The 12052-nt window shown below is 44.8% G+C and overlaps 1 protein-coding gene across 3 annotated transcripts in view; it reads left to right on the top strand.

The window, feature by feature from the left end:
* SAMD4B (sterile alpha motif domain containing 4B) overlaps positions 1-12052 on the top strand; it is a 37362-nt gene that overhangs the window by 636 nt on the left and 24674 nt on the right. For 2 of the 3 annotated variants that reach the window (XM_067719441.1, XM_067719444.1), the window contains exon 2: positions 11307-11363. The gene's annotated coding sequence lies outside the window, so the exon portion shown is untranslated. Of the gene's footprint in view, positions 1-5393; positions 5710-11306; positions 11364-12052 lie in introns of all 3 variants that reach the window. The other variant, XM_067719442.1, reaches the window with a different exon arrangement.

The raw sequence follows: 12052 nt of genomic DNA, 5'->3' as shown, positions 1-12052 counted from the left end.
TCCCCGGGGCCACTCCTCATATTCCAACGATATGTGTCAGATATCTTCTCCAGGAACCTCCCTCGTAAGCCCTAAAAATCTCCTTCAGATCAGAGATTCCCCGAAATCCCCTCCAGACCCTGTACATTCCAGAAATCTCCCCCAGCGACCTGCTTCGCACATCCCAACAGTCTCCCCCAGACTTCCTTCTCACACATCCCAAGAATTTTCCCTCCCACCTACCCCCATACCAGAAATCGCCTTGGAGATTTTCCACTCATAGCCCCCAAATCTCAGAGCCCCTCCCCTTGGAATCCTCCAGAATGCCCCTGATGTCCCCTGAAAATCTTCCTCAGAGACTCTCTGAAATGGCCTCGGATCCTCAAAACTCACTTGGAGCGCCCCCCCCCCCCCCGCCACCAATCCATCTCCCATATACACTCCCCCTTGACATATCCCAAAAGTCATCCCTTTGGCCTCTCCCACAGGTCCCAAAAATCTCTCTCAAAGACCTCCTCATGCTTCTCAAATCTCACCACCCTGAAATGCCCTAGAGATCACCCTCAGATACCCCAGAAATCTTCCCCTGAGACCGTCCTCACTTATCCCAGAAATCTTCTCCAGAGATTCCCTGAAATCTCTGGAGAACTCTTCTTCCACATTCCACAAGTCTCTTCCAAAACCCTTTTTATGTATCCCAAATCTCCTAGTAACCCACACAAAATGTTACAGAAATTGCTTCCTCAGGATTCCAAAACGTTTCCTCATAGTTTCTCTCTGATATTTTCTAGAATCGCTCTTCGAATCCCCCTTTCAAAATCTCTCCTTCTAGACCTACTTTCAGATGAACTTTCCTCCTCACAAGCCCTGTAAACCCTAAGACCCTCTCTTCACGACCCCTCTGAGATGCAGCTTTTCAAGACCTCCTCCTGTCTTCACAGAGACCCCAGCCACCTCCTTGAGCCCTCTGAGATATGCCCTTGAAATCCCTCCCAGAGACCCTTCCAGCACAGACACCCTTGAATCAGCACTTAGAGACCTCCTGCCTTACTAAGAGACTTTTCCTAGATAGTTCCCTCCCTGAACTCACCCTCACAGCTTCCCTCAAATCCTCTAGAACCACCTGTAGAAGACCCCCAGCACCAACCGGCTCCTTTTCTTAGAAAGTCCCAGAATTGTTTTTTGAAAAACCCTCTACTCTGATGTTCCCATATTCCCCCACCCCAAGACCCACCTTCCCCATATATCCTATTGAGACCTTTACTCAGAGTTTCTCATCTGAGCTCTTTGAGAGCTGTTCCTAAAAAGGCCTCTGTCATCCTGCTCCAGTAAATCTAAGATCTCTCACAGAAGACCACACCTCCACAGACTCCCTTTAGAGAATTTTCTCCAAAATTGCTGTGCATCAGCAACTCCAGCACTTTGTAAGACTTCCTCAGAACACTCTCTCTCAGGTTCTCCCTCTGACATCCCCAAGAAACCTTATTCAGGGCCCTATCAGATATACCCCTTTTAGAACCCCCATTTACACCCTCTCATCTCCTCCATTCTTTCTTCTGCAATCAACTTAGAGATCCTTCTCAGATCTGAGCCTCCTTCCCCCATTATCCCACCATAGGCCCCCAGCATCCTGCAGACTCCTCCTCTCAAGAGTCTCTATGTCCCCTTTTATTAAACAGATCCTCAAGAGATACCCTCACCTCTTGAAATCCCAACTCTCAGAGATCTTTCTCTCAGACCATTTTTCTTAGGTTCTATCTTCATAGACCCCTCCTCCCTTTAGATCTTCCCTTCAGAGAGATGGAGAGACCCTTAACACCTTCCTTAGACTCTTTTTTTTTTTTTAAGGTTTTTATTTTTTTGGCTGTGCTGCAAGGCTTGTGGGATTTTAGTTCCCTGACCAGGGATTGAACCCAGGCCCTCAGCATTGAGAGCATGGAGTCCTAACCACTGAACCGCCAGGGAATTCCCACCCTCCTTAGACTCTCCTTGAAGACTCCCCTGATTTTCCTGTCTGAAGCCTTCTCCTTCCTTTTTCCACTTTGAGGGCCTCCTCACAAAAGAATCCCTCCCCCTGTAGTAGTGGTTCTCAAAGTGTTGTCCCTGGACCAGCAACATCAGCATCACCTGAGAACTTGTTAGAAATGCAAATTCTTAGGTCCCAACCCAGACCTGCTGAATCAGAAAACCTAGGAGTAGGGCCCAGCTGTTTTTAGGAACCTTCCTGGTGATTCTGATGCATGCTCAAGTTTGAGAACCACTGCCCTCTAAGAGGATTTCCCTTTCCCCACAGAAAGCCCCCCTGAAAGATATCTCAGCATATGCCTCTGTGCCCTACTGCCCACCCCCATTTTCCTGGGAGTCCCCTTTGTGAAGTACCTACCCTCCAGAAGATTCCTTACCCTCTTTGAAAGGTTTCTGGTTTCTCCACAAGGTTACCCCACCCTCTGAGCAATTACTTCATATTCCGTCTTTGAATGGTTCCCTTTCAGATCTTCCTCAGCATTTTCTCCTTCTGGCTTCCCCTCCACCCCTCCATACCATCCCCTTTCTGTGCTTCTGCTTCAAGTTGCTCCCTTCTTGAACACACGTGTCCATCTCTTATCCTTATCTAATCCTCATCTGTTCTCCACATAGGCACTCTTGCCTTAAGGCACCTTCCAGTCTTTTCATTCTCTGTGTCTTACTGCCCAGAGCCTTCCATTGTACTTCTTAGAGCACCGCTCATCTTCTTCCTTGTAGTTTTTCATGTACTTGTCCACTCACCCTCACTGACCTGGGAGTTTGGAAAGTACCAGGATGTAACTTGTTCTTTTCTGAATCCCACAAGCTGGGATCCTTCCCTCTGTAAGTTATGAGGAATCATTGGCTCATGGGCAGCTCTTCCTGCATTTGGTCAGAAACTCTGAGTTCCTTACTCTCACTCCCCATCCAGGTTCAACACATCTTATCCCCCCGCCCCTCCTCTCCTCTCACCTCTTTTATTCTCTCTACCCAGCTCCTTTTGCCACTCCTCCTAGGAGAGGCTGCCTTCCCCACCCTCTCTCATCTGGAACTTTTCTTTGTGCTGTTTCCTGATTCTTAGCTACCCCACGTCCTATTCCTGGGGATCTGCCTCACCCCATCCTAGTTGGCTTCTCAGCCCTCCTCAGCCTTTGTAGGTTTGGGGCCTCCACAGGGCTCTCAACTTTCTCCAAGGGTTTTTGTTTCTCTCTAAGTTTGAGAAGAATAAACAGATCACGAGGTAAATACTGGGGCTGGCCTTCAGGGAGCTCACAGTACAGTAGAGAGGTTGGGCAGGTACACGGGACAGAACGTGAGGTACAAATTATATACTGTGGAAATTTGGCAGTGAGAGAAGGCACCCTCTATCTGGAGAGACTTCATAGAAGAAGTGGTACTTGTTCTGGGTGCTGTTCCACAAGAGTTGGGACAAGGATGAGTGGCTTTCCAGGCAGAGGATGCAGCTTATGCAGTGGGTTAAAGACAAGAAAGACTCTTCATCTCTAACCCATGGCATCTCTTCTCTTCACCTAAAGGACAGAGGTGAAAGAAAACAGATCTCTTCCATCTGCATTGTATTTGCCAGATGCACTTTAGTGACCCACAGAGTAATAATGTTAATGACCACTGTTTATTGAGTAATTATTATCTGCCAGTCACTGTTTAAGTGCTTCACATGTATTGTCTCATCTCATATTCACAGGAACTCTATGAGGTAGGTAAACTGTGATTATCCTCATTTTACAAAGGATGAAATTGAGGACAGGTGGCACAGATAGAAGGTCTCTGGGCTCTGTCCGTCCCGGGATGATAGTGTCTGGGGTCAGAGAGTTGGATTTTCTGTTCAGATAGGGTTGGGTGCAATGGGGCATTGTAGTGTAGTGATCAAGTATGCAGACTCTGGGGCCAGACAGGATTTGCATCCCACATCATTGCTTACCCCCTGTTTTGTGACCTAGGACAAGTTATTGAACTTCTCTGGTCCTTAGTTTCCAGAGTTGAAAAATGAAGGTAATAATGGTATCTTACTTCATAGAACTATTATAAGGATTAAATAACTTAATATGTATAAAGTATTTAGAACAATGCCTTGTATATAAGTGCTCAGTTTTAGCAAAAAAAAAAAAAGTTCATATCAACCAAGACTCTAAGATATAGGTGACAGTATGTTAGCTCAAACTGGTTTAATAAAAATAAAGAGAATTAATTGGCTCATGTTACTGAAAAGTCCAGAACTAGGATGGCTCCAGACCTACCTGCATCCAGGAGTTTAGTCTTCCTAGTAATCTCTCCCCATTTCTCCACTGACTTAGCTTCATCCTCAACTGGTTTCTGCTTTGTGACGACAAAGATGACCCTCAGCAACTGTAGGCTTAAACCCCACCTTCTTAGCAGTCTCACTGGAAAGAGAACTCTTTCCTGAGAGCCCCAGTTTGAAAACAGTTTCCTCTCTGAATAAGTGTGAAATGGTGACAGAAGATCCTTTGAGACATGTTTAGGTGAGCGGCGCTCTTAGAGACTCTCTTGCTTGCTAAACCAGACAGGACTGTGATTCCATCCCATGACCTTTCTGAGGGTTGATGGTAGTCCCCCTCTTCACTGTTCCCCAGCCCCAATCATTCTCTTCTCTATGGTCGTTTGGATCCAGAGAGTTTATGGCCGGTCTCACCCCACCAGACCTTCCTTTGGGATCTCACTGGGAGAAACAGGAATGAGATGACTGGCCTGGTTTGGTTATAGCCTTGGGGTAGTGGAATCCAGGAGTACTCATGTTCAGTTCCTTACCTCAGCTTTGGGTTTCTAGGACTCAGAACTTTAGAAGAAGGTTAAGTAGATTACTGTGCGTAGAGTTTTGTTTTGTTTGTTTTAGGGTAAATTTGTTGAATAGAGTCTGGTCGAGGGCAAGTAACAGAACAGCAGTGTAGAGTGTGCACATCTCAAACGTCTCCAGCAATTAAACAATTTATGAAAGCACTTTTCTAGGTACTGGAGATACAGCAGTGAATGAAACAGTCAAGGTCTTAGAGCTCTTGGGTCTTATATTCTGATGGAGGGAAGATATATAAACAAAAGAAATCAGATAGTGATATGTGCTATGAAGGAATTAAAACAGTGTGAAGGGGGTGGGAGGTTGGCCACTGTACACAGGATGGTCAGAATTGGCCTCTGAGGAGGTGACAGTTGAGCCTGATAACCTGAAAGATGAGAAGGCACCAGTTGTGGGAAGATCTAAGAGCTGGGCATTCTAATCTAAGCATAGTTACATGTGGAGAAAGGACTGCTGCGAGGTGGGGAAATTTTTCACAGATGCTTACTGAGGGTCTGTTATGTGCCAGGTACTATTCTAGGAATTGAAAATGTAGCCGTGAATAATACAGCCACAGTCTTCCTTTCCCTCGTGGATCTTACAGTCTAGGTGTTTCCGGAAGAGCTGCAGCCTTTGAAGAAACAGTTTTTGACGACGATATCAGACCAAAGACTCCTTCCTACTGGGGAGATGAGGAAGATTGGGGCACACATGAACCCAGATCTGATTGATGAGAAGGAACCAGCCATGTGATGATCTGGGGAAGAACATTTCGGGTAGAGGGGTCAGCCAGTGCAAAACCCCTGAGATGTGTTCAAGGAACATCAAGGAGCTCGTGGCTGAAGCATAAGTGAAGCAGAAGGGGCAAGGGCTTGGAGTGGTTGACAGAGGCCAGATCATGTGGGGCCTTGTGGGCTATGGTAAGGAGTTTACATTTTCACATAAGAGCATTGCGAAGCTATTAGAGGATTTTTTTTTTTTTTTTTTTGGCTGCGTTGGGTCTGTTGCTGCGCGCGGGCTTTCTCTAGTTGCGGCGAGTGGGGGCTACTCTTCGTTGCGGTGCGCGGGCTTCTCGTGCAGTGGCTTCTCTTGTTGCGGAGCACAGGCTCTAGGCTCACGGGCTTCAGTAGTTGTGGCTCGCAGGCTCCAGGGTGCAGGCTCAGTAGTTGTGACACACGGGCTTAGTTGCTCCGCGGCATGTGGGATCTTCCCGGACTAGGGATCGAACCCGTGTCAGCTGCATTGGCAGGCAGATTCTTAACCACTGCGCCACCAGGGAAGTCCCTATTAGAGGATTTTTAAAGCAAGACAGTGACATGATTTGTTTGTTTGGTTGTTTGTAAAGAAAATTCACTGGTTTCTGCAAGGAAAACAGGGGCAGGAATGGAAGCAGGAGGCAATACATTTGTCCAGATGAGAAGGATGATGAATTGAATATGGTGGTGGTAGTAAAAATGGAGATACAGATATACATGTTCCATGTTGAGAAAACAGGAGTTAATGATGGGATTAGGGAAAGAGGAATCCAGGATGATGATACTAGGTAACAAGTCTGTGAGGGTATTTATGCCTCACAACACTATGAGAGTAGGTACTATTATTAAACCCATTTTACAGATGAGAAAACAGACACTGCAAGGTAAAATCATTTGCCCCAAATTATGCAGGTTTCCCAGAGCTCCCCAGGCTCTGTTATCTTCCAGGAGGCCCTGCCTGGCTTCTCCGCTCCTCTCCTTCCCTTCTCCAGGACCATTCATACAAGAGCCTCATTCTTGGCTGAGGCAGTAATATGCATATTTTGTATACATATTTCACGAGTTTCTGAAAATAATGGTTGGTTTTCATAAGAGAGAAGTTGGGGTCCCTTGGCTTCTGACATTCTCCTGTTCTTCTCAAGTTGGGATAGTGAGTTAACCTTAGGTAACTAGCCTATTACTTTACTCATGAAATGAACAAGCTCCTCCAAGGCCTATGTGGATGCTGTAGAAAGGCTAGGGTTAGGTGGGAAGGCTAATAGGACCCTCCCGTTATTTGTCCAGAGATGTTGGCGTTAAAGGGTGTATGCTTTGGTCCAGCTTGGTCCAGCTTTCTAGGCAGTGGAAGGGAACTTATAAATATATATAAATATATAATATATAAACTTACAAATATATGTATATGTATAAACTTATAAACATATATATATTTATAAGTTTATATAATTAAATATAAATAAATACGCTGTAGCATTATTTGCAGGAAGAAGCAGACTGCTTGGCCTTAAAAATCTCAGCTTAGCTGTGTGCAGTCTTGGGTAAGTGGCTTGACCTCTGTGTCTCAGTGTCTTCATCTGTAAAATGAGAATACTATTATATACATATATATATTTGTAGTTATAGTTTTTGAGATCAGATGAGCTCATCCATGGAAAGCTATTAGCATAAGGCCTGGCACATGATACAATAATATATGATGTGAAGACATTTGAAGCATCATGCTAGGTGTTTTTATATATATTCTTTCATTCTTACAACAAGCTTCACTGAGGAAGAAACTGAGTTACTTGCCAAAGGTCAGCACAGCAAGTTGGTATCAGTAGGAGAGCTCTGGTTCAGCCAGGTCTCACTCCACAGTGCTGCTTGTGGATAAGGAGAACTGACCTCCAGAGGCGCCTCCTGTATGTGGGCTGTTTTTCACTGGGGCCAAAGAAAGAGTCCAGTGGACAGTTTTTCCTGGAACCTCTTAGCCAACTTTTGACTCCATTTCGCACCCTCCAGGGTTAGAAGATGCTTCTCAAGAAGGTTACTTGGTCTCTTAGAGACCAAGTATGGCAGCCATATTGTTGGACTATTTGAAAGACTTTACCATAGGGGTTCCCCTCTAGTGTCTTTTCTCAAAGGCAGGGAGTCATTTTTGGTCACATAAGGATGGAGACTAGAGCAGTGGTGAATTCTCTTGTATGGGAGCAGTCAAGGCTTAAAGTTGAAACTTTAAGTGGTAGAAACCCAGCTCAAACTGACCTCAACACAAAAGGAATTTATTGGACCATGTAACTGAAAAGTCTGGGATGGGGAGGTGGGATGGGGGGCTTCAGGCTAACTGGAGACAGGTCTTCAAATGATGTGAACAGGTCTCTCTTTTTCTCCCCTCTTTTGACTCTGCTTTCATCTGTATTGGCTTCATTCTGAGGTAGGCCCTCACTGTGAGGTAGCAGAAGTGGCAACCAGGAATATCAGGAGATGTTGTATAATCTGAGCAACCCTAACCAAGAACTTATTTTCCCCAATATTTCCAGCAAAGTCCAGGGAGGCCTTTCCTTGGCCAGGCTTTACTCCATGTATGCTTCTAGATCCAAGAAAGACAGTTAATTCTCCAAAGGGAATTTAGGGGCCTGGTACCAGAAGATGGGCATGGATGTTTGGCAGACAAATCCACCAGAATGTATCATAGTAATTTGCTACCACAGTAAGATGTCTTCAAATAGTCAGGGCTGATGCCTCTTCCCTGGCCAGTCTCACCAAGCCAGGTCTTCCTTTCTCACTGTTGCCAAGCACGCAGGAGAGGAGGTAGCTGGGGGCCTCTGGCTTTTTGATGGAAGAAAGCCATGCAGTTCTCCTCTCCAGTCACCATCCAGACCAAACACCCAGCATTCTCCTGTCCAAAACATAGGAACACTTCCTTTAGGGATGATTTTTATTGAAGTATAGTTGATTTACAATGTTGTGTTAATTTCTGGTGTACAGCAAAGTGAATCAGTTAAGTGTGTGTGTGTGTGTGTGTGTGTGTGTATTCTTTTTCATATTCTTTTCCATTAGGGTTTATTACAAGATAATATAGTTCCCTGTGCTATACAGTAGGACCTTGTTGTTTTATCTGTTTTGTATATAGTAGTTCGTATCTGCTAATCCCAAACTCCTAATTTGTCCCTCCCCTAATAGTTTATTCTTAAACATGACTGTTTGTTACCTAAAGCCCCAGTGTTTCCTGAGGACTGTCCAAGCCATACTTGGGCACTAGATCCTCTCTGCCAATCATGTTTCCTGAGCAGTGGGGTGGCTTAAACGTGTAGGACCTTCTCTAGGCCCTCGAGAGGGATAGTTATCGGACTTGTGGTCTTATCACAGTTTGTGTCTATCTGGTCTAAGGACTGCAGGCCCCAGGCTTTGTTTGTTCTGTATAGTGGTTCATTGTTGCTCTTTTAATATGAATTATTTTCCAACATTTAAAAATAGGGGGATTTTATTTTAAAATCCAGATTTCTGGCTCCTCTTTAAAAAAAGTATATAATAATCTAAGATCTAACAATACTGGACCCAAATTCCTACATGGCAGCAGTTGATTAGAGCTAAATAGTAACTTCTCCCTTTAGACAGGGTGTGTGCTTTCCAGCTCACCGTAGTCCTCACCAGCCTGCTCCATTCAAAACCTGGCCTTGTAAGCATCATGTTTGAGATCCTGCTGTGTCCCAAGGCTTTGCTTCTAGCATTTGGCTCAGGGGAAGAAACTAGATTAATGTTCAGTCAGCAGTTTATTTGGGGGGCACAGTGCTGTTGGGGGGCAGAGTGCTGTTGCTTGGGAAAAGTAACAACCCAGTAAAAGTGTTTATAGGAAAGAGTGTGCACAACTTTGGTCTGTTTGTGGATTTGGTCATCTTTTTGCCGTAAACGCTGTTGGCATAGCAAACCTCCCATCACAGTTGTTCCCTCTGAAATAGTAACATGTCCTTCTATCTTATGAGTTGCCACCCAGTGAAGGAATCCCTCCCACTCCCAAGGGATATTCATCCAGCCTCTGCTTGACCACTTCCAGCAGCCAGGGAGCTTATTACCTCCTCATATGGCAGCCAGTTCCATTCTTGGACAGATACATTATTTTAAAATTCTTCCTTATGTTGAGGCAGCTGCTGTCTCCTTGGGACTGAAAGCCACAAAATGCTGGAGCTGGGAAGGGAAACTGATTTTTTTCAGGCACATGAGCTACCACTCATCCATCCCGTATCCAGGGCAAACATTGATAATCAATCACATTACTCTTTCTCACTGAGCCAGAAAGTAAAATGCAGCCTTAATTTTTTTAAATTAAATTTATCTTTAAAAATTACAAAAGTAATGTATGTTCATTTGCAACTAGTGAAATAGTACAAAGTTATATAAAGAGAGTGTTAATAATTCCTCCTTCTCTCAAGGTAACCAATATGAACAGCATGCACATTTTTCTACATACATACATAGACATTGACATATGAGATATATAAGGGCTTTTGTATATGGCTCTTTTTTTTTCATTTTACAAAAATGGCATGATTGTACATATTACTGTGTACTTATGGACATCCCTCCATCTTCGTAGTTAAAGATCAAACACTGTACGTAGATCTAAATATATTGTTTGTATGCTGCTATCAAGATCAAGCATATTTTTAATTACTATCTAACATCCCCTTATATGAGGTGTGCTCCAATTTATTAGTCATTCTCCAGTGATGGATATTGCCATTGCTTCATTTCTTCAGGACCCTTCTCACTGCAGTGTTCCGGGCAGCCACTACCAATCGATTGGAGTTAGCCTGTGAGGTAAAACACATTTGTCATGTCTGACAAATGTCAGTCTCGCTCCTTATCTCACACATTCTAGAGAAGGGAAGCAGACTAGCTTAAAGATTAAAGTGACAGAGTGGCTGGGGCAAGACTAGAACTGAATTTTCTTGAGTTTCAACATTTCCCATATCTAAGTGCCTCTCACTTAGAGCCATCTACCCTTTTTCTCCTCTGGAGTAAATAAACAAATCTAATTCTTCTTCTGTGTGCTACCCCTTCAGGTATTTGAAGTCAGTTATGCCATTCTTCCTGAGTCTTCTCTTCCCCAGGGGAAATTTCCCCAGTGCCTTCAAATTTTTCTCTTAGGGCAAGGTTTCCAAATCCCTTTACCATCCTTTGGGCCATTCCTTCTATCACCTTCTCCCCAGGGGCTGTAGAAGTCCCAAGTGTGGCTTCCATGCTCACTTTCATTTATTCATTCAATAAATATATATTGAGCACCTTCTAAGTCCTAGTCACTGTCCTGGGCACTGCGCAACTATATAGCTTGCATTTGTTGGGAGGAGAGAAACAACAAACAAAAATATGATGATATCTGAGGGTGCCAAATTATATAGAATAAATGAAATAGCATTAATAGAGTGACAGAGAGAAACTCCTTAGATTGGATGGTCAGGGAAGATCTCTCTGAGGAAATGACATTGAGCTGAGACCTGAGTGACGAGTAGAAGCCAGCCATGCATAGGTCTGGGGGAAGCCATGGATGGGTCCAAGTGAACAAGAGCTTGGTACACAGGGAGGGTGGAGGGGCCACCAGAGTCTTGCAGGGAGCCCTGTAGGCATTTTATTTAAATACGGTAGGAAGTCATTGGAGGATTTTAAGCCAGGGAGGCAACATTTGATATGTCTTTGGAAAAGATTTCTGGGAGGCTTGTTTAGCTGGGGGAGCAAGGTTTCATTCCCCCACCCCACACACTTTCTCTTGTTTCTTATATCCAAAGGGATTGACAGCCAGACCAGTTTGCTCTGTTCAACTGTCCCACTGAGGATCTATTGAGGTGAGTCACAGCCATTGTCAGTTGTACCTCACAGCCCTCCTCAGCAGGAGCGTAGACATTCAGGGAGATGGCAATAGCTCCCTAAAACCTAGCCCAGCAGGTTCAATGGGTCTTTGTATGGAGTTCTCAGTCCTCTTGGCAGCCAGAGGGAGATGGAGCCAAATGGTTTGGGGATGGAGCCAAGAGCACTGGTTGCAAGAGAGGCAGAGGGGAAATGTGAGTGGAGACCTGGAGCAGGAGACACTTAGAAAAAGCCTTAAGAGTAGTGTCCAGAAACCAGTCAACTGAAGAATAGGCCTGTTGTCTGCCCAGTTGACACAGCTCCTGTGTAGTTCCTGCCTGCAAAAGGAATTTGGACACTTTCTTGCTTGGGAGTTTTTAACATCTGATGTGTTGCCTTCTCAGGTTGGTATCCTCTTGGCTCTTAGGAGTCTGAGTGACAAGCTGCCATGTCTGGGAGCCAAGGGGACATCCCAACCCAGAGGACCTGGGTCAGGAGTAACCTTCAAGGGAATGAAGAAGAAGGGAGAGATTCACTTCAGAACAGGGATAGGTGGGATCTTAGAGATCAGAGTAGGAGAGCTGGGTTGGAACAGATGAGATTCCCCCCAGCATGTTGGAGATCTTTGAAAAGGACCTCTGCCCCTACCCTTAGGCACCCAGTTACTGATCAGTTAGCTATCCACATA

Source organism: Pseudorca crassidens, chromosome 20 (genome assembly GCF_039906515.1).
Source record: "Pseudorca crassidens isolate mPseCra1 chromosome 20, mPseCra1.hap1, whole genome shotgun sequence".
NCBI lineage: Eukaryota > Metazoa > Chordata > Mammalia > Artiodactyla > Delphinidae > Pseudorca > Pseudorca crassidens.
The sequence above is the reverse complement of the archived record's forward strand: the minus strand, read 5'-3'. Positions and strand labels throughout refer to the sequence as shown.